The sequence below is a fragment of the Chrysemys picta genome, chromosome 1 (assembly GCF_011386835.1).
Source record: "Chrysemys picta bellii isolate R12L10 chromosome 1, ASM1138683v2, whole genome shotgun sequence".
Classification (NCBI taxonomy): Eukaryota; Metazoa; Chordata; order Testudines; family Emydidae; genus Chrysemys; species Chrysemys picta.
The window spans coordinates 236750537-236769141 of record NC_088791.1 but is presented as its reverse complement, the minus strand read 5'-3'; the positions used below and the strand labels follow the sequence as shown (position 1 = coordinate 236769141).

At 45.7% G+C, this 18605-nt stretch overlaps 1 protein-coding gene and 1 long non-coding RNA gene across 2 annotated transcripts in view; one reads left to right on the top strand and one right to left on the bottom strand.

Annotated features, from left to right (window-relative positions):
- Positions 1-1824: 1824 nt before the first annotated feature.
- On the bottom strand, positions 1825-14688 carry LOC101952709 (uncharacterized). Its single transcript, XR_254916.4, has 4 exons — positions 14549-14688; positions 8206-8353; positions 4151-4246; positions 1825-3141 (listed from the first exon to the last, which is right to left on the bottom strand). It is a non-coding gene; the product is annotated as an uncharacterized LOC101952709 (long non-coding RNA).
- CRACDL (CRACD like) overlaps positions 14246-18605 on the top strand; it is a 94388-nt gene continuing 90028 nt past the window's right edge. The window contains exon 1 of the mRNA XM_024104426.3: positions 14246-14386. The gene's annotated coding sequence lies outside the window, so the exon portion shown is untranslated. The remainder of the gene's footprint in view (positions 14387-18605) is intronic.

The window sequence follows — 18605 nt, the reverse complement described above, 5'->3', positions numbered from 1 at the left end:
GCCCCAGACCTGAGCCCACACCCCAAACCTCCTCCTGCACCCCAGCCCAGAGCCCCCTCCTGCACCCAAAATCCCTCCCAGAGCTCACACCCCTCACTTCCTTCTGTACCCCAAGCCCCTGCCCCAGGCTCAGACTGGACCCCCCTCCCACACTCCAAACCCCTATGCCCCAGCCCAGTGAAAGTGAGTGAGGGTGGGGGAGAATGGAGTGAGCGGGGTTAGGCCTCGGGGAAGGGTAGATCCTGGATTGCACTTAAATTCGAAAAGTGATCTTGTGCTTAAAAAGGTTGGAGACCACTGTTCTAGAGACAGTTCAAATTCTGCCTGTGCTCAGCCAGCTTCTTTTAGCTTCAGCTTTTCACCAGATAAAATGCCCACAGTCTAGAGATTACTTTGGTAGCAGAATTCTGATACCAGAACTAGGATGTCTACATCTCACCAACTAGTCCAGCCCAATATTAATGCACCCTTCCTTCTGAGTACAAACTATAGAGTGTTACATAGCAGCAAGGCCTGCAGCAGCAAACAGGGCCACTCCAGGTAAGGTGCCTCTTCTTAAGGCTACAGAAATAGAAATATGTTTAGTTCAGAAATCAGATTTTTCAAGCCTTAAAAGATGTTTTTTTAAGAAAGCATTCATGAATGCATGGGGAAGGCTTTTAAATAAGGGTTTAAATGAGGATTAATAACATGATATGGAAAGGGAAGCTATCTCAATATGAATAAAGCTGTTTAACAAAAATATATACTTGATATCTAGCACCCCAAGGGCTTAAGGAATTGCATACATTGTCTCATTGATCCATACTGGAGGATCTGAGGAAGTGAAATCTTTAATTCACAACTACTTTAATTACTCAAGAAGTAGGGCATTTGGGGAAAGTATATTCTTATATATTAAACAAATACTTTTATATGAACCTCTACAACTTCTAGTTGATCCCCAGCAGAGGCATTGTATAAAAGGGAAGTGAATGAATTAGTAACTCTGGTGGTGGCAAGAAGTGTGATTGCCTGAACATGTGGAAAAGGATTCCTGCACCAGAAAGTTGAAGAAGGGTTTTGAGTTTGGGACATTTTTCAAAAGGAGAAAAAATTACTATCTGGATGAGTTGAGGAAAATATTTTTTTTTCTTATGTCTTGGCACATGTAATTTGGGTTGGATTGGGTTTAAAAACATGTATCCTTAGCTGACACATTAAGTCAATGTCAGTAAGGCTTTTTTAATACAGTTGTGTCTTTCAGAAGGTAAAAAAGTAGAAGTCTGAATGTATACACTTATTTATAAATAGTCAAATAGAAAAATTGAAAATAAAGTTATGATATATAATGTTCCAATCTAAAGACCTCCATTGCTAGCTGGTCTTCCTTTCTACCATATGGTAATTTGCTTCCACCTTGGCTCTCTGTGGTTTGAGGTCTGATCTTAACTCCCACTGAACTCCATGAAACAATTTTGCCACTGATTTCAGTAAGATCAGATTGGTCCTGAAATTAGTCTGAGGTTTCCTACCTCTGCCTTCTCATATGGGAATGGTTAGCAACCGACACGCCCAGTGTTTTTTCTTTTGAGGTGTGAGGAAGAACAAATATGTTCACAACAGATGAAATATATCCCCCTGCAATTATAGATAGAACACAAAGAAAGCAACAATCTTCTTCGTTGTCAGAGTTGCCCCACAACTTGGCTGCTGAGCAATGTGCTTCTCAAGTTTACCTTTCTCTCAGCTCTTCTGCTCCCAGGTGCAGGACAATCAGATCCAGAGAAAATGGCAAAATAAACAGAACAGAGAATAAATAGCAGCAGTGAAGGTTTTCTGGAGTTGCTGTTCATGTGATTTTTCTTTTTATTGTTATATTGTACTTTTGCAGTTGTTTCTGTCAAACTTAATTTAAATTGGCAAAGCCAGTTTTTGCTTGAACAAAGCAGTAAATAAACTTGCACCTTTTTATATTTTTCTGTTGTAAAAAAGGCTATCTTAATTTGGCATGTGCATAGTTCTTCATGAAGCCTTTTGGGGAGAAGATTGTCTGAATATGGATTAGCTGATCTACTTATACTACTGTAACATTTTAAATGTGGCTATTCCAATGGGCACCTGCCCTTAGACAAGATTGTGGCTATTTCCTATGCACTTTAATACTTTCTTTTTAAATGTATGGCCAGAAAAGTGACTATGTAAAAAACATAATTACTCCTTACTCAGCAGAACTGCTTTCTTGACTCATCTTTTGATGTGGCAATAGGGACTCCACAGTAAAGGTTGAAGCTAGTTTCTTGTTATGACTGATTTTTAAACACTCCCTGTCTTTCCCCAAAAGAAAACAATATCCCAGAAGGTAGAGCTGGGGCAGAATTGGGGATGTGGGAGGAGCTGTGGCTAGAGCCGGAGCTGGTCTGGGGCAGACAGGAAATGAAGGCAGAGCTGGGCTACAGGCAGAGCAGAGGGTGGAGTGGAGCTGCAGCTGGGGGCGGAGCCAGCCTGGGGGTGAAGCAGGGACTGGAATAGAGCTGCAGCTGGGTTCAGAGCTGGTCTGGGGGCAGAGAGAGAATGAGGGCAGAGCCCAGCAGGGGTCAGAGCGGGTCTGGGGGTGGGGAGGGAATGAGGGCAGAGAAGGGAGCAGAGTGGAGCTGCAGCTGGGGCGTGGAACTGGTCTGGGGGCAGAGAGGGAATGAGAGGAGAGCCCGGTGGGAGGAATGGAGCTGTGGCTTGGGTCGGAGCTGGTCTGTGGGTCCGGAGGGAATGAGGGCAGAGCTGGGCCTAGAAGCAGAGCTGGTCTGGGGGTAGAGCAGGGCTGGAAGTGTGGTACTACCCTCCCCACCCCTGTGGGGGCTGCTTCAGCCCTGCCCGGGGGTGGGTGCACATCACAGTTTGGGAACCACTGATTTATGTGGTGCAGCATGTCTTTCTACCCCTCAGAGATCTAGAGCATTGGATAGCCTCGGTGTACTACTGGCCCATCATCACGTGGACAAGATGGTTCAAGTACCAGCTCAGGTTTTGTCCTTCCGGGTCTGGTGGACAGAACTTATGAATATTTGTGAGGGAGTTCATTCATTCACAGGTCACCAGGAGAGATCTCTTTGACTGGATGTGTCTAGGTCCATTTTCCAGCAGTAGGGAACTTCCTAGATGGATCTGTTTGCAACAAGAGAAAACAAAAATGTCATATTTTTGTTCTTGCATGGGTCACTGCCTGGGTTCATGGACATGCTTTCCTCTTTCCCTGGTCAAAAGCCTGTTTATGCCTTCCCTCTGATATAAAATTATTCTGCTTAACTGCCAGGGGGCAAATTTGTCATGTACACATGGGAGAAAGAAGAAGGGAAAACATCAGCTATAGGTTGTCTTAACTCAGGAAGTTCCTTCAAGAGGAAATGTAGCCAAACTCCAAACCTGGAGACAATGGACTTTTCTGTGCCTGCGTCCTGTAGATAAACTGCTTGGTTTGCAAAATAAGCAAGGAGGAGGGGGTAAGTAGATGAACAATAAGGGGTCATAAGAGGGACAGATACATGTAGCTTGCTAATTATGTATGGTAATGATGGCAAATTTTGGCCAATCATAGAGCGATAGATTATCGTAAGCAACTGCATATAATGCTTTGGTGTAAGTGTTTTCTTTGTTCTTGCTGACTTATGAGCTCGAACCCAATTGCAATTGAAATAAATGGATCGCCCCTCCCGGGGCTCCTTGGTTGGCTAGCTGTGTCCGTCTCTCCTTATTCCTCAGCTGGAACGGACAGAAATTTCTATGACACCTCCAGTTCCGTTCCTGCCTATAGTCTTATCCAAAGTCAAGCAAGATTCCATTCACCTTATTCTAATAGTTCCAGCATGGCCTCATCAGTTTTGATTTTTGACTCTATTAGCTCTATCGGTCAGATCTGTTGTTGCTCTGAAGAGATACGGATGTGATCTCCCAGGACTATGTCCTCCTCCTTCATCCCAACTCTCTGGTCCTCTACCTGACAGCGTGGTTTCTTTACCATGTGGGCTGTACATGCAGCTGCCTATGTATTACATGGGCTGCATCCACACTCATATATATATATATATATATATATAGTACCTGTATGGCCCTGAGGATGTCACGTGGGCTGTAGCTGTGTGCCCATTGGGCTGCGGATTGAGAACCACTGACCTACCTTATTAAATGGAAGAGATTCTCTATCTGATCCATACAAATAGGCATCCTCCCAGGTCAAGCTCTGATTTGCCATATCTCAGACTATCTTATGTTTCTGAAACAGCAAAGATTAGTTGTTAGTTCTCCTGTGAGTGCTTCACTTCCGGTGTTGGTGTGTCCCTGCACCTTTTGATCAGAGAATTTCAGCAGCAGTGCTCATTTGGGTGCATGTGCTCTCCCTGTCTTGCGCTGTTGTCAGCGCCTATCTAGTGCCACATGACCAGTCCCCGCTCAGTTCCTTCTCAGCTGTCCTCTGCCTGAGACAGAGCTCCCAGCAGTGTTAAGATTGATAGCTATACTTAGTGTTAAAATAGTTGAGTAGTCTTTAGTACCCTAGTTATATTTACTTATCCTTTTCTCCCCATTTATTTATTTATTTTTAATTTCCTTCCCCCTTTTTACTCCAAGTTTGAATACCCCTTAGCTTAGTTAGTGTTCATCGTTAGGGTTGAACCGCTATGACTTGAGCCATGCCCAGTTCACTGGGCTTCAAGTGTTGCCTTTCCTGCCGAGAGGTGATCCCAGTCTTGGACAGGCACTCTGTGTCTGGTGTCTAGGAGAGACACGCGTTCCTCAAAAATCCTCTCACTGCACCAATCTGAAGGACAGAGATCTGTGTCTCAAACTTCGGTTAATGGAGACATCTATGCGCCCAGCATCTGATCCAGGTCTGCAGACACCCCCTCCAATCCCCTTGGACAATGTTCCCCAGTGACTTCACCTGCCTCACAGCAGAAGGCTCACTCCTCCAAAAAGGTAGTGAGGAAAAGGGCTTTGACTTCTCCTCTCATGGAGCCAACAAAAAGAACAGTCTCCAGCCTGCTCCTCATCCTCAGTACCAACCACACCACAGCTAAATACTTATGAGGCATAAGGATCTTCCGGTACCACACGTGCCATGAAAGCCAGTGACCCTAAGTGGGCAGGCTCGGAGTCGAGGAGCAAACAGAAACTTACCTCCTCCACTACAACACCAACAAAGCTTCCTAAAGATGCGACACTGAAAAGCTCCATGTACGTTAAGGCATCACCTCCTGTCCCAATAGCACAAAGCACTCCAATGCCAGCACCAACAACCGCGACTACAACAGCACCATTGGCACCGACCACCTTGGTACTGAAACCAGCGGCACTGCACCTTTTCCTACATCGTGCGGACCTTCATGTCTCATCTATGCTGAAATCACCTCTTTGGCACCAATGTTTCTCTAGCATGCACGGCACCATGTCAGCCCACTTCACCTCTGCCCCCACCATTCTCTTTCAAGGAAGAAGATAGTGAAGAGAAGGGTGGGTGCCTTCTCATATCACCACTCCTCTCACATTCAATCTACTGCAGTGCTGGGTCCACCTGTACAGCCTAAAACTCACCACAGGGCTGACACCCAGACCTGGTATGGCCCTCCCATGGATGCCACCGCCTATACCATTCCCCACTCAGTGGCCCTACTGGGACCCCTGGGGTGGGGGGCATACAGGCAACAGTACCCCAGGCCCTTGAGCCTATACAGGGAGAGATTTAGATCTCCCCCACCACACTCAGTTACTGTACCTTCAGAGCCCCCTTAGGAAAGCTTTGAAGAACAGGAGGAGGCCCGGGAACAGGACATAACACTAACAACCAACATTTCTTCCTTGTCCCCAAAGGAGGCTATAATGCCTGATCCCCTGGAGATCCCTCTAGAGGAGGTCCCAGAGTCCAAGCACAAATTAATGAACATTCTCCATACATCCTCATCAAAAATTGCACTTCCCATAAATGACACACTCATGGAGCTGGACAAAAACATATGGCAGACTCCGGCTATGATATCGTCCCCCTGCAAGAGAGTGGATAAAAAGAAATACGTTCCCTCTAAAGGACTAGATTTCTTATTTTCTCACTCCACACTGAACTTTCCAGTAGTCAGTGCTGTCAACCAACGAGGCAGACAACGAGCCAGATCCGCCCTATATGACAAAGGGTGGAAATGTCTGGACCTCTTTGGCCACAAGGCTTATTCATCTGCCATTCTTCAGTTCCAGATTGCCAGTCACACTGCCCTAATGGTTAAATACGAACATACAAATTTATTCAAAACTTGCTGAATTTATTGACATCATACCGGAGGACAAAAGAGACCAATTTAAGTCCATCATTTCGAAAGGCTAACTCCTATCCAGAACCACCTTACCGGCATCTCTAGATGCGACTGATACAGCGGCACATTCCATGGCTACTGCCATAGTTATGCTCTGGGCTTTGTGGCTCCACCTGTCTGGCCTCCCATGGGAGGTACAATCCATCATGGAGGACCTTCCCTTGGATGGCCAGAAGTTTTTCATGGCAAAAAATGAGTCCCTTCATACCCTGAAAGACTTGAGGGTGACACTTCGCTCCCTGGTTACATTCACACCTGCACAAAAAAGAAAACAGGGTAAAAACTATCCCACTCAGTGTGCTAGGTCTGTCCTGTACGCCTCACAACAGAGGTACTACAACACGCAAAGGCAAAGACAGAGGCCTCTAAAGCATCACCAATCTCCAACTCAATCAACGTCCCGCCAGCCCTCTGCAAAACAATTTTGAGGGTTTGCTTGAGGGCCTGAAAGACCTCCCCTATTCTTCAGTGCTGACACCATCACTAACCATCCCCTATCTTGGATACCGCTTGAACCCTTTCAGCACAGCGTAGCAATCCATCACCATGGACAAATAGGTTCTAAAAATAATCCATTCTGGTTATATGCCATTCATCTTCATTCCACGCATCCACCCTCCCTTTTCAGGGACCCCTCTCATGAACACCTTCTACAGAAAGAAGTAAACCACCTCCTACATCTGGGTGCCGTGGAACGGGTACCATCATAACACAGAGGGAAGGGTTTTTACTCCCACTACTACTTAACCCAGAAAAAGAACGGCGGATGGAGGCCTACTTTTTAGACCTCTGAAAACTCAATAAATTCATAAGGTTCCAATGGTTCACGACGGTCACGCTAGCAACAGTAATACCAGCTCAGGAACAGGGGGACTGGTTTTTAGCCCTTGACCTCCAAGATGCCTATTTTCATGGATTCACGCACACAGGAGGTTCCTCAGATTTAATCTAGGGACAGAACACTATCCGTACAAGGTTCTGCCATTTTGCCTTTCAACAGCACTTCGGGTGTTTTCCAAAGTGCTCATGGTAGTGGCCGCACACCTCCAGAAACATGGAGTGACAATTTTTCCCTGTCTGGACTATTGCCTATTAAAAGCACCACCCAGGCAGATGCCATAGACATTACACACACAAAAATCACCCTCCTCTCGTGGCTGGGACTACAACTTAGCGTACAAAACAGCACTGACATCTGTGCAGAAACTGGACTTCATCAGGCCGCATCTCAACACTCTAGAGGCCACAGTGTCACTATCACCAATTAGATTTCTCATCATAGTCAATCTGATCTCCACCATACTGAACAGCCCACAGATATCAGCACAGACCTGCCTCCAGTTATTAGGCCATATGGTGGCAATCACATTCATGGTACATTCGTGTCTTCACATGTGCTGCCTTCAGGGTTGGTTAAGAACCATCTACATACCACACAAACACAGCCAAAACAGAGGCCTCGTAATGCCAGTCAAAATCAAAGACTCACTAAACTGGTGGATGCAACCCAATAATGTGTGTGTGGGAGTCACTTTCAAACAAACTTCACCTTCAATGATTCTCACAACCGATGCCTCTTTGATAGGCTGGGGAGCTCACCTACAATATCAAACAATTCAGGGCAGGTGGTCTCCTACCGAGACACTGTTACACATAAATAGATCATCCATAGCCCTCTTTGTGACCTCCCAGAATTGCAAATATCTGCAATTCTGCTCGAGAACAGGGTTAGGCCCCCCTTCCTTGGATGACACCTTTCTCTTCAAATGGGACGTGCCTCTGCTATCAAAGGTAATACATAAAATAAGAGCCGACAAGGCCAAAATCATCCTGATAGCTCCCACATGGCCCAGAGAAACTTGGTACCCCGTACCTGTTGAGGATGACTGTATGTGCACCGTGTACTCTTCCACTCTTGCTGAATCTTCTCTTGCAAGATGCCGGATAGATTTACCTTCAAAACCTACAGAGACTTCACCTGAGAGCATGGCTCCTACTAGGCTCCAGCACGACAAACAGATCTGATCAGAACAGGTGAAAGACTTATTAGTAAACAGTAGGACAACCACATGGAATACTCACCTGTATAAATGGAAGAGATTCACCATCTGGTGCCAAAGCAAATGAGCACGACCTGTTATTGCCCCCTTTCCAATGAATTTAGAATACACGCTAGAACTAATGAACTGCAGCCTATCCCTTAGCTCACTTAGAGAACACCTCGCCGCTATTACTGCTTTTCACCACAAGGCAGATGGGATATTGATATTGGCCCATCCTACTGCCAAATATTTTCTTAGGGGCATCAGAAATGTCTACCCTGAAATACCTACCACACCTTGGGACTTGAACTTGGTACTATGCTGCCCTACTGGGGCCCCATTGAACCATTAGCAACATGCTCTGTCAATGAAGATGGCCTTCTTAGTCGCAATCACATCTGCCCAACGAGTGGGAGAGTTAGGAGTCCTCAGGGCGCACCCACCATGTAACATCTTTTTCAAAAATAAGGTCACCATAAGACCTCACCCTAAATTTTTACCTAAAGTACCCTCCTATTTCCACTTGAACCAACCAAACCATCTTCCCTTGTTCTTCCCCAAACCTCATAGAAGCAAACGGGACTCAATATTTACACACCCTGGATGACAGACACACACTAGCATTCTACCTTGAGAGAACCAAGACCTTCAGAAAGTCACTGAGATGTTTTATTTCAACTTCAGAATGATCTAAAGGTTCTGCCATTTCCAAGCAGAGACTGTCCAAATGGATTTCTGGATGCATTCACCTTTGCTACCAACAGCATGACATACAACCCCCACTAGGGATCCAAACCCACTCTACCAGGTTATTATCAACCTCAGTAGCTTTTCTCAACAACGTACCGATCATAGACATTTGTAAAGCGGCCACTTGAGTGTCCGCACACACATTTACAAAACACTATATGATAGATCAGAGCTCAAGATGGGACGCATTGGTAGGACTTCATGTACTATCGTCAATTACCCACGCAACTCCAAAGCCCCTTCAGTCCACCAGGGGGCACTGCTCCTCAGTCACCCGAAGTGGAGCACCCACAGGGACAATCCTCGAAGAAAAGAAGGTTATTCACCCTGTGAAGTAACTGAGGTTCTTTGAGATGGTGTCCCTATGGGTGCTCCACTACCCACCCTCTTTCCCTCTATTTCAGAGTTCAATTGATGGATTTGGTGGTGGTGAAGGAACTGGGGGGCGGGAGGGTCTGGTCGCATGGCGCTAGATAGGCACTGACAATGGCGCGAGATGGGAAGAGCACATGCACGACCTAGACGAGCACTGCTGCTGAAATTCTCTGATCAAAGGAGCAGGGACACACCAACATCTGAAGTGGAGCATCTCGGGGACGCCATCTTGAAGAACCTCAGTTACTGCACAGGGTGAGTAACCTTCTCTTCCATCAGATTCCATTTGGTGGCTGTCTCAGCTTTCCACCCTCCCATGGATAACCAATTAATTTTTTCAAACCCTATGTCCATCAGATTTCTAAAGGTTTTGCTTAGATTTTACCCATGGGTTCATAACCCGGTTCCACAGTGGAGCTTAACTTTAGTGCTAACAAAGTGGATGCGTCCTCCCTGTGAGTCCCTAGTGACTTGTTCTCTGTTACACCTGTCTATGAAAGTGGCTTTTCTGGTTGCTGTTCCTCAGCCAGGAGAGTAGGGGAGCTGTGAACTTTAATATCCGGGCCTTTCTATACACTTTTCTTTAGGGACAATATTTTCCTTTGACCTTGCCCTAAATTCCTATCTAAAGTTGTTTCCAAATTTCACATGAATCAAGTGATTTTATTTACCGAATATCTTTACAAAGCCCTTTTTGAGTAAAAGGGAAGAAAAGCACCATACTCTAGATATTAGAAGAGTTTTGGCTTTTTACCTGGATTGGACTAGACCATTCAGGTCTTTGTCTCAATTCTTGGTCACAGTTTCAGGCAAAGTAAAGGGACACCCAGTATCCACCTAGAGCAGGGCTACATCTGGGTATGGAAATTGTATGGCGGGCCATTAAAGCTCATGAAATTGGAGGTTGAGGTGTGGGAGGGGATGAGGGCTCTGAGGTGGGGCTAGAAATGAGTTTCCCAGCCAATGGCTGCTGCGGGGGCGGCACTTGAGATGGGGGGAGCGTGCAGAGCCCCCTGGCTGTCCCTACACATAGGAGCCGGAGTGGGGACATGCCGCTGCTTCCAGGAGCCACGTGGAGCAAGCTCTGGACCCCGGTCCCCGGCAGGAGCTCAAGGGCCGGTTAAAACGTCTGAAGGGCTGGATGTGGCTGCCGGGCCATAGTTTGACCATCCCTGACCTAGAGGATGTCTGCCTGGATTTCCAGCTGTATTCGCTTATGCTACTGATTGGCTGATGTTACATCTCTGAGTAAAGTGGTCGCTCACCCAACCAGGCTCCAGGCGGCTTCCGTGGCCTTTCTGGATATTTATAGGGCAGCAACCTGGCCATAGCACTATATATTTGCCTCTCACAATGCCATCTCTCATCCATCTAGAAACAATGCCAGATTCAGAAGAGTGCTCCTACAATTCATGTTAAAGTTGGACTCTGAGCCCAACTCCAGTTCAAACTGCTTGTGAGTCACTTACAGTGGAATGGATGTGCAATCACTCAAAGAATAAAAACATTATCTATCTTTCTGTAAGTGCTGTTCTTTGAAATATGTTGCACATGTCCATTTCACGACCCACCCTCCTTCCTCTCTCTATCACAGTCTTTCTGGTAGGAAGAAACTGAGATGGCTCAGGATAGGGGTCCTTTATTCTTGTCTGCCGTGGCATTTGGTACCAGAGGCCATTCATGCTGAGTTGAGAGAAAAATCTCTGACGTGCACACACTTATATTTGAATGACACATGCAACACATCTTGAAGAACAACAGTTATGGAAAGGTAACTCTTTTTTCAGTTAGATCAAGGCTGAGCAAGTTCCAGATTCAAGGACCTATCACTGAGCATATTTTAACTTCGTCCCCCTCCCATTTAAACTGAGGGCTGGTAGCTTAAGAGACTTCTTTGATCACAACTGCTGCTCTGTCACACAGAAAGCCAAGACCAAGTCCTTTTAAGACTTTATAAAGGTCAAAGCCAACACCCTACATTTCACCCAGCCACTCCTCACTACTTTTCTAACCAACAAAAGTTTCCTCTTGACTTCACCTATTCAGATGAACTGTACTTCAGTATCCTATGTCAACACAATTCTTAAAAACACTCTAGTTACTGGCTCTCTAAAAGGAGAGTGATGCGTGAGCCAGAGACTATAGTTTGGGTTTCATATGCCAGCTTGGGTTTGCATGGCTGAGAGTTAAAAGGAATAAACCCAACATTTCTCCCTTTTAAACAGAGCTACTTTAACATGGAAGCCATTGACAGACAACCAGGGACCATTCATCATTGTCCTTTATATAACAACTTTTCAAACTACAACCACATTTTAAGTGATGAAAGATTCTTAACTGATGGAAAGTGGTATTAAAGTCCTCCATCCAAAGAATGACCCTGAGCTGAATGGACCTTCCATGGGGCCAAAATGGTCTCTCAATGACCTTTTTGTTAAACTGCCACATATGGATATCAGTACTAGTATTTTCTTTAAATGAATATTTATCTTCTAGACCCTGAATTGAGTAGTAAGATACTGAACAGTCATCAGCTGATAGTGAATTAGAATCTGCTTAGTCAAGCTGGAATCTATTACCAATCCCCTGAGCAAATCAGTCCTCCAACTCAAATTATAATTAAATTTTAAATAATATTTTAGTGACTAAAGGGTTCTACTCTACCCTGGCTGTAGCAACTCCAACTGTATGGCCTCTAGTATAAGAACAGCCATTCTGGATCAGACCAAAGGTCCATCTAGCCTAGTATCCTGTCTTCCGCCAATGGCCAAGGCCAGGTGCTTCAGAGGGAATGAAGAAAACTGGCAGTCATGAAGTGATCCATTCCCTGTCGCCCATTCCCAGCTTCTGGCAAACAAAGGCTAAGGACACCATCCCTGCCCATCCTGGGTAATAGTCATTGATGGACCTATCCTCCATGAATTTATATAGTTTCTTTTTTGAACGCTGTTATAGTTTTGGTCTTCACAACATCCTCTGGGTGGCAAAAGTTCCATAGGTTGACTGTGCCTTGTGTAAAGAAATACTTCCTTTTGTTTGTTTAAACTTGCTGTCTATTCATTTCATTTGGTGACCCCTTGTTCTTGTGTTACGAGGAGTAAATAACACTTCCTTATTTACTTTCTCCACACCGGTCATGATTTTATAGACCTCCATCATATCCCCCTTTAGTCGTCTCTTTTCCAACCTGAAAAGTCCCAGTCTTATTAATCTCTCCTCATATGGAAGCTGTTCCACACTCCTAATAATTTTTGTTGCCCTTTTTGGAACCTTTTCCAATTCCAATATATCTTTTTTTGAGATTGGGCAACCAGATCTGCACACAGTATTCAAATGTGGGTGTACCACGGATTTATATAGCGGCAACGTATTTTCTGTCTTATTACCTATCCCTTTCTTGATGATACCCAACATTCTGTTCGCTTTTTTGACTGCCGCTGCACATTGAGTGGATGTTTTCAGAGAACTATCCATAATGAATCCAAGATCTCTTTCTTGAGTGGTATCAGCTAATTTAGACCCCATCATTTTATATGCATAGTTGGGATTATGTTTTCCAATGTGCATGACTTTGCATTTATCAACATTGAATTTCAGCTGCCATTTTGTTGCCCAGTCACCTAGTTTTAGATCAGGGGTTGGCAACCTCTGGCACGCGGCTCGCCAGGGTAAGCACCCTGGCGGGCCGGGCCACTTTATTTACCTGCTGACGCGTCAGGTTCAGCCGATCGCAGCCCCCACTGGCCGCGGTTCGCCATCCTGAGCCAATGGGGGTGACGGGAAGCGGCGCTGGTGAGGGATGTTCTGGCCACGGCTTCCCGCAGCCCCCATTGGCTCGGGACGGTGAACCGCGGCCAGTGGGGGCCGTGATTGGCCGAACCTGCCGCGTCAGCAGGTAAATAAAGTAGCCCGGCCCGCCAGGGTGCTTACCCTGGCGAGCCGCATGCCAAACATTGCAGACCGCTGTTTTAGACTGATCTGTCTCTAATGGCAAATACCAACTGCAGCTACCTGACCAAAGCACCTAACCAACAGCAACTACAAAACACTCTCTAACTCAGCAGATTAACCACCAGGAGAGCCTCAAGCATGATTGAAGGCAAGACAAGAACCTGGGTTTAATCTGGAGCAAGGAAGTTTTAGGTTAGATATTAGGAAAAACTTTCAACCTATAAGGGTAGGCTTCCAAGGGAGAGGGTGAGGTCATGTCATTCTTACTTTTCTACACCGTTGCACCCTAAAGACATGTTAAACAAGCCAGAAATCAGAGTGCAAAAGCACCAGCTCAGAACTAGCCCTTTCCTTTAAAACGGTCGGGCTGCTTCGAGTCCCTGGCTTGGACTCTCCCGTTGCCAGGATTAGCGGAGAGGGGAAAATCCCGCGCTCCTAGCGCGGCCAACATTCCCACTGGACCTTGGGCCCAGGCCAGTTGGGTACACAGGGACTGGGGCTGCCAGACGCTCCCCACCCCCCGCCGCTTTTCAAAGTAACGTGGCTGCTGGGCCGGTGCCTGGCAGAGGCTCCCCGGGTTTGGCTCGCACAGAGGGAAGCGGCTTCCCCCGCGCTCCTTCCAGGGGAGGCTGGAGCCCCACTTCTGCAGCCTTTGCTCCCGCTGCGGTGATTGCCGCCGCCTCCCCGCCCACACCCCTCCCCGGGGACTCCTCTTCCCTGGCAGCGCCCGCTCCGCTTCCTCCTTGGCCCCGCTGCGCGGGAGGGGCAGTTCTCAGGCTCCAGCGCGGCGAGCTCCCCTGGGCCGGTCCCGGCGCGACTCCCACCGCCGGCGGAGCGAGCCCGGCGGCCGCTCTCCTGCCCCCTGGAGGGCGCGAGCCCCGCGCGGGACGCTGATGCTGGGGAGGCTGCAGCCTTGGTCTGACAGGCTGGAGGCAGGTGAGTGCCGGTGTCTGCCCTTCGACTTAATGGGGTGACCCTGAGCCGGCCGGCTCCCTCCCAGCATTGAACAGGGGGCCCGGGTCTGCCACGCCACCCCCGATATGCCCTCAGTGGCTGGGCCAGAGCCCCCGTGAGAGTCCCCCCGCCTCTCTTCCTTACCCCGATCTGGTTCGTGTCTCCCCATCGCTAGGGACAGCAGGCTGCTTGCCCTGAACCTCCTTAGCAGAGTGTAGTACAAGCCTCCAACTGTTGCATGGCCCTGTGCAGTCAGCAAGAGGAGTTACTGCTCAGCCTGCCTCTCCGGCATAGGTGCTGAAACTAGGGGTGCGGGGGGGGAGGGGTGCTGCAGCGCCCCCTGGCTTGAAGTGGTTTCTATTATATACAGTTTACGGTTTGGTTCAATGGCTCTCAGCACCCCCACTATACACATTGTTCCAGCTCCCCTGCTCTCGGGGAAAACTGTTCTGCAGGAAAAGTTGTGGGAGGGGGTGGTGAAGCTTTGCTATATAGGGCCCTGTCTACATTAGATTTTATTGAAATCTCCCACTGTTGCACTACCTGCTCTGAGCAGGACCGGGCATAGACAACATAGTGATTACAATACCAGTGGGTGGGAGACTAAGAAAAATGTGTAGAGAAAGGGCTTAAAATAATGCCACTGTAAGAGATTGTGTCTGACATTTTTCTCTGGAGTTGGTTACGGGGGCAGGAAAATAATGCAGCAAAATTGTTTGCAAAGGGGGTGGTGTGGGAATTGCAGTTAATTGGACAGGCTTTCTGCATTGTCAGAGGGTTTTTGCGTGCCCTTCTTGAGCGCTTGCTGGTAACGCTCAGAACAGATGCTTTGGAAATGAACCGCTGCTGCCTTGCTGCCTTTTAATCATGTATACTTGGGGAAAGAGGGTGTAAGAGGCTACCCTTCTGATCTTGTGGCATTTTATACTCACCTGTATACGTGCGAATGAGTGCATGAAGAGCAAGGCAGCAAAGAATGAGGTTAAAGCATGTAGACCACTTTAAAGCCTTTGGGGCAAATTAATCTCTGATGTAACTCCTTTGAGAATTTCCCCCTCTAATGTACTGTATAGTTTTTACAATCATTATCTAATGTATGTCTAAATTTAATTTATTTTGGAAGGTTAGTGAAAGAGAGCTATATATGTTTATGACACTGATTCTGTGTTTCTTACAAACCTGGCACTTCCAGAGACTTCAGAGGGGGCAGAGTACAAGAAGTGCAAGCTCATTTGCAAAGTTTCCAGGAGGCCAGAAAGATTTTGTATTTCCTATTCTTTGTATGTAGCCAAAAGGCTCCAGGGTGATGGTAAAAGCTTTTTTAATGCAAAGCATATAGTGAATGAGGTATTTACAACATTCTGAATTGCAACAGACATTTCAATTTAAGGTGTAGAAGAGACACCTCTCGCAAGGTACTTACAGATTTAATTTTCCATGTATGTAGAAGATTTTTGAGTAGTTTATATTTCATTGTTAAACATTTATAGTAAACATTGAAAGTGAATTTGCATGAGTCTATACTTCTGCCAAGTTTACACCTTCATCAAATGTTCTACATTTCCTTTAAACTGTGAAAGATGAGTACAATGCTGAGGTTTGTTTTGTAGTGCTGAAAAGCTATGGCTTTCTCTCTTGTGTTTGTATAACTACTTATAGCAAGAGTAAGTTGCAAAAATTTTTTACAGAAAAATCTGCATGCATCCTGAAACTGTCCTATAAGATCTCAGAGGTGGTTGTGTGCATGCATTGTGAAATATTGCTAATCAAGTCACTACTTCACATTCTTAAATTATTTTGGTGTGTCAGTTGCTAAACCCACTCACTTTTTTGTAATAAAATAAAAGTATGATGTAATTTAATTGCTATACTTAAATATTGGCTGTGGTAAATGCAAACTATCTGTAGACAAGTCTGTTAGAACTTACAATCAAACTTTTAAAAAATTCAGTGACAGATGAATACCAGTTTAGAAGGTCTAGTCTGTAGTCTGCTGCACACTTCATCTAAATGTAAATAGTTACTCTAATTTACACACATGAGACCTTCCAGAAATTTTCTCCTTCTATTTTTTTGCCTCTGTAAATCACATCATAAAATCATATCATAGCAGCAGGTTATATATGTCCCTTCGGATGGGAATCATGTGCTATGCTTCACTTCTGTTTATTCCCTGTATTTGCCACCTTTAAAAGACACATTTATGTTTGGTCAACCTCATATTATTGTCTGTATATTTATTTTTTTCAAACTCCAAAAACGTTAACCATATATTATAAATTCTGTTTGATCCTAATATAAGGTTATCTATCATTTCAATTGCAATAATTTTCCAGATCTTGTTTCTCCATGCCACTAACCTCGGGGGATCAGTCCTTTTCCAAAAACAAGATATGGTTAGTTTTTATGTAAATTTCAGAGTAGAAGTAAGCTCTCATCAGCAGTTTCCACAGGGCAAAGATTAGATTAGCGGGGAGAAAATGGCATTATTATTACAGGCACTTGCCTTTTAGCTTTTTAATCATTGAAAGAAAGCAATTTCATGATATCTCTGTAGCCTTATCATAGGGAAGGGAGCAGGTGCATTATGTTGATCGGGCAATGAAGCAAGAATTCTGCTTGCTTTTATTGCTAGGTAATTAATTTGTTTGACTGTTATAAATATAAAGCAAGACACAATAGAAAATTTGCATTTCTGTTTCTTTGTTATTGTCATCTTGCAAGCTCTCCTTTTAAATTTTTTTTAAACTTTTTAAATATCTGCATATATTCTTCCAAGTTATTGGGCCTGATAGTTCTCTTACAATGATGTAGCCCCGTTGGCTTTGGTAGAGTTACTCCTGATTCACACATGCAGGAGGGTGGCAGTGGGAGGAGAATCAATGCCCCCTGATCCATGAACAAGCTCCACCCAGATAGAGGGGTTTGCTCACTTGGTGCTCATTGCAGGATCAGAGTACTAGTGATATTCCAAGCCATTCCCTCCAACAGGAGGAGATATCACCAGCATATCAAATGTTACATAATTTACAGATATATTATTTATAGTCATGATGGAAGTTTATTAAACAGTTGATAGAAAAGAAGATATGTCTATAATGGCAAAGACTGGGTACTGAACTGCTGAAGAAGCAAAATATGATTAAATAATCAAAACATCTCAGCCCAATATTTATTGTAGTGACAAAGCTGCATTATAGATGCAGCAGTGTTAGTGTGGTATCATCCATAGCTAATGATATAGAGCCAAATTCTCCCTCTTTGTGCTAAGACTGAATACATGGGCATTGTGTATGAGTTCTCCAAAGGCATCAAATGATGGAGTCATAAGAACATAAGACTGGAAGGGACTTCCTTAGACATCGGGTCCAATCCCCTACTATCGCAGGCAACCACATCATGTAATCCCACCCATGCTGTCCCATTTCAGGCTGCAGAGTACCAGCAGGAGCTGATCTGTAGCAGCCCCACACCAGCCAAAAGCCAACTCAGAGCTACTGTGGATGGAGTGTACAGAGGGTGCAGATTTCTTCCCCCACCCCTGCATGGACCTTCTGCTGTCCAACCCCCTGCACATCAATTCTGCTGCCCTTTGGGGTCAGCTCACTTGAGGGCAGGGAGCTAGATTTGGCTCAAGACAGATATATGTCAACACCAAAATCATTTAGACATCTGAATATAGAAAGATAAAAGTCCCTTCCCCAGGCCCTAGGTGCTGTTGAATTGAACATGTTTGTTTTGGTTTGCTGAGAAACACTAAGACACAGTAACTCCTCACTTAAAGTCGTCCTGGTTAACGTTGTTTCGTTGTTACGTTGCTGATCAATTAGGGAAGGGAACATACTCGTTTAAAGTTGTGCAATGCTCCCTTCTAACCTCGTTTGGCAGTAGGGTGACCAGATGAGGGGAAGAAAATATCGGGACACATGGGGGGGGGGGAGTGAAGGGTGCCCGCCGGCTGAGCAAAAAAAGAAAAAAAAAAAGCTGAGTCCTGTTGGCTGAGCCAAAAAAAAAAAAGTTGATATCCAGTGCTGCCGGCAGATATCGGGACAAAATGCGTCCTGACCTAAGATCCGTCGGGACGCGGGACAGACACCGAAATATCGGGACGTCTGGTCACCCTGTTTGGCAGCCGCCTGCTTTGTCCACTGCTTGCAGGAAAAGCAGCCCGTTGCAGCTAGCTGGTGGGGGCGTGGAACCA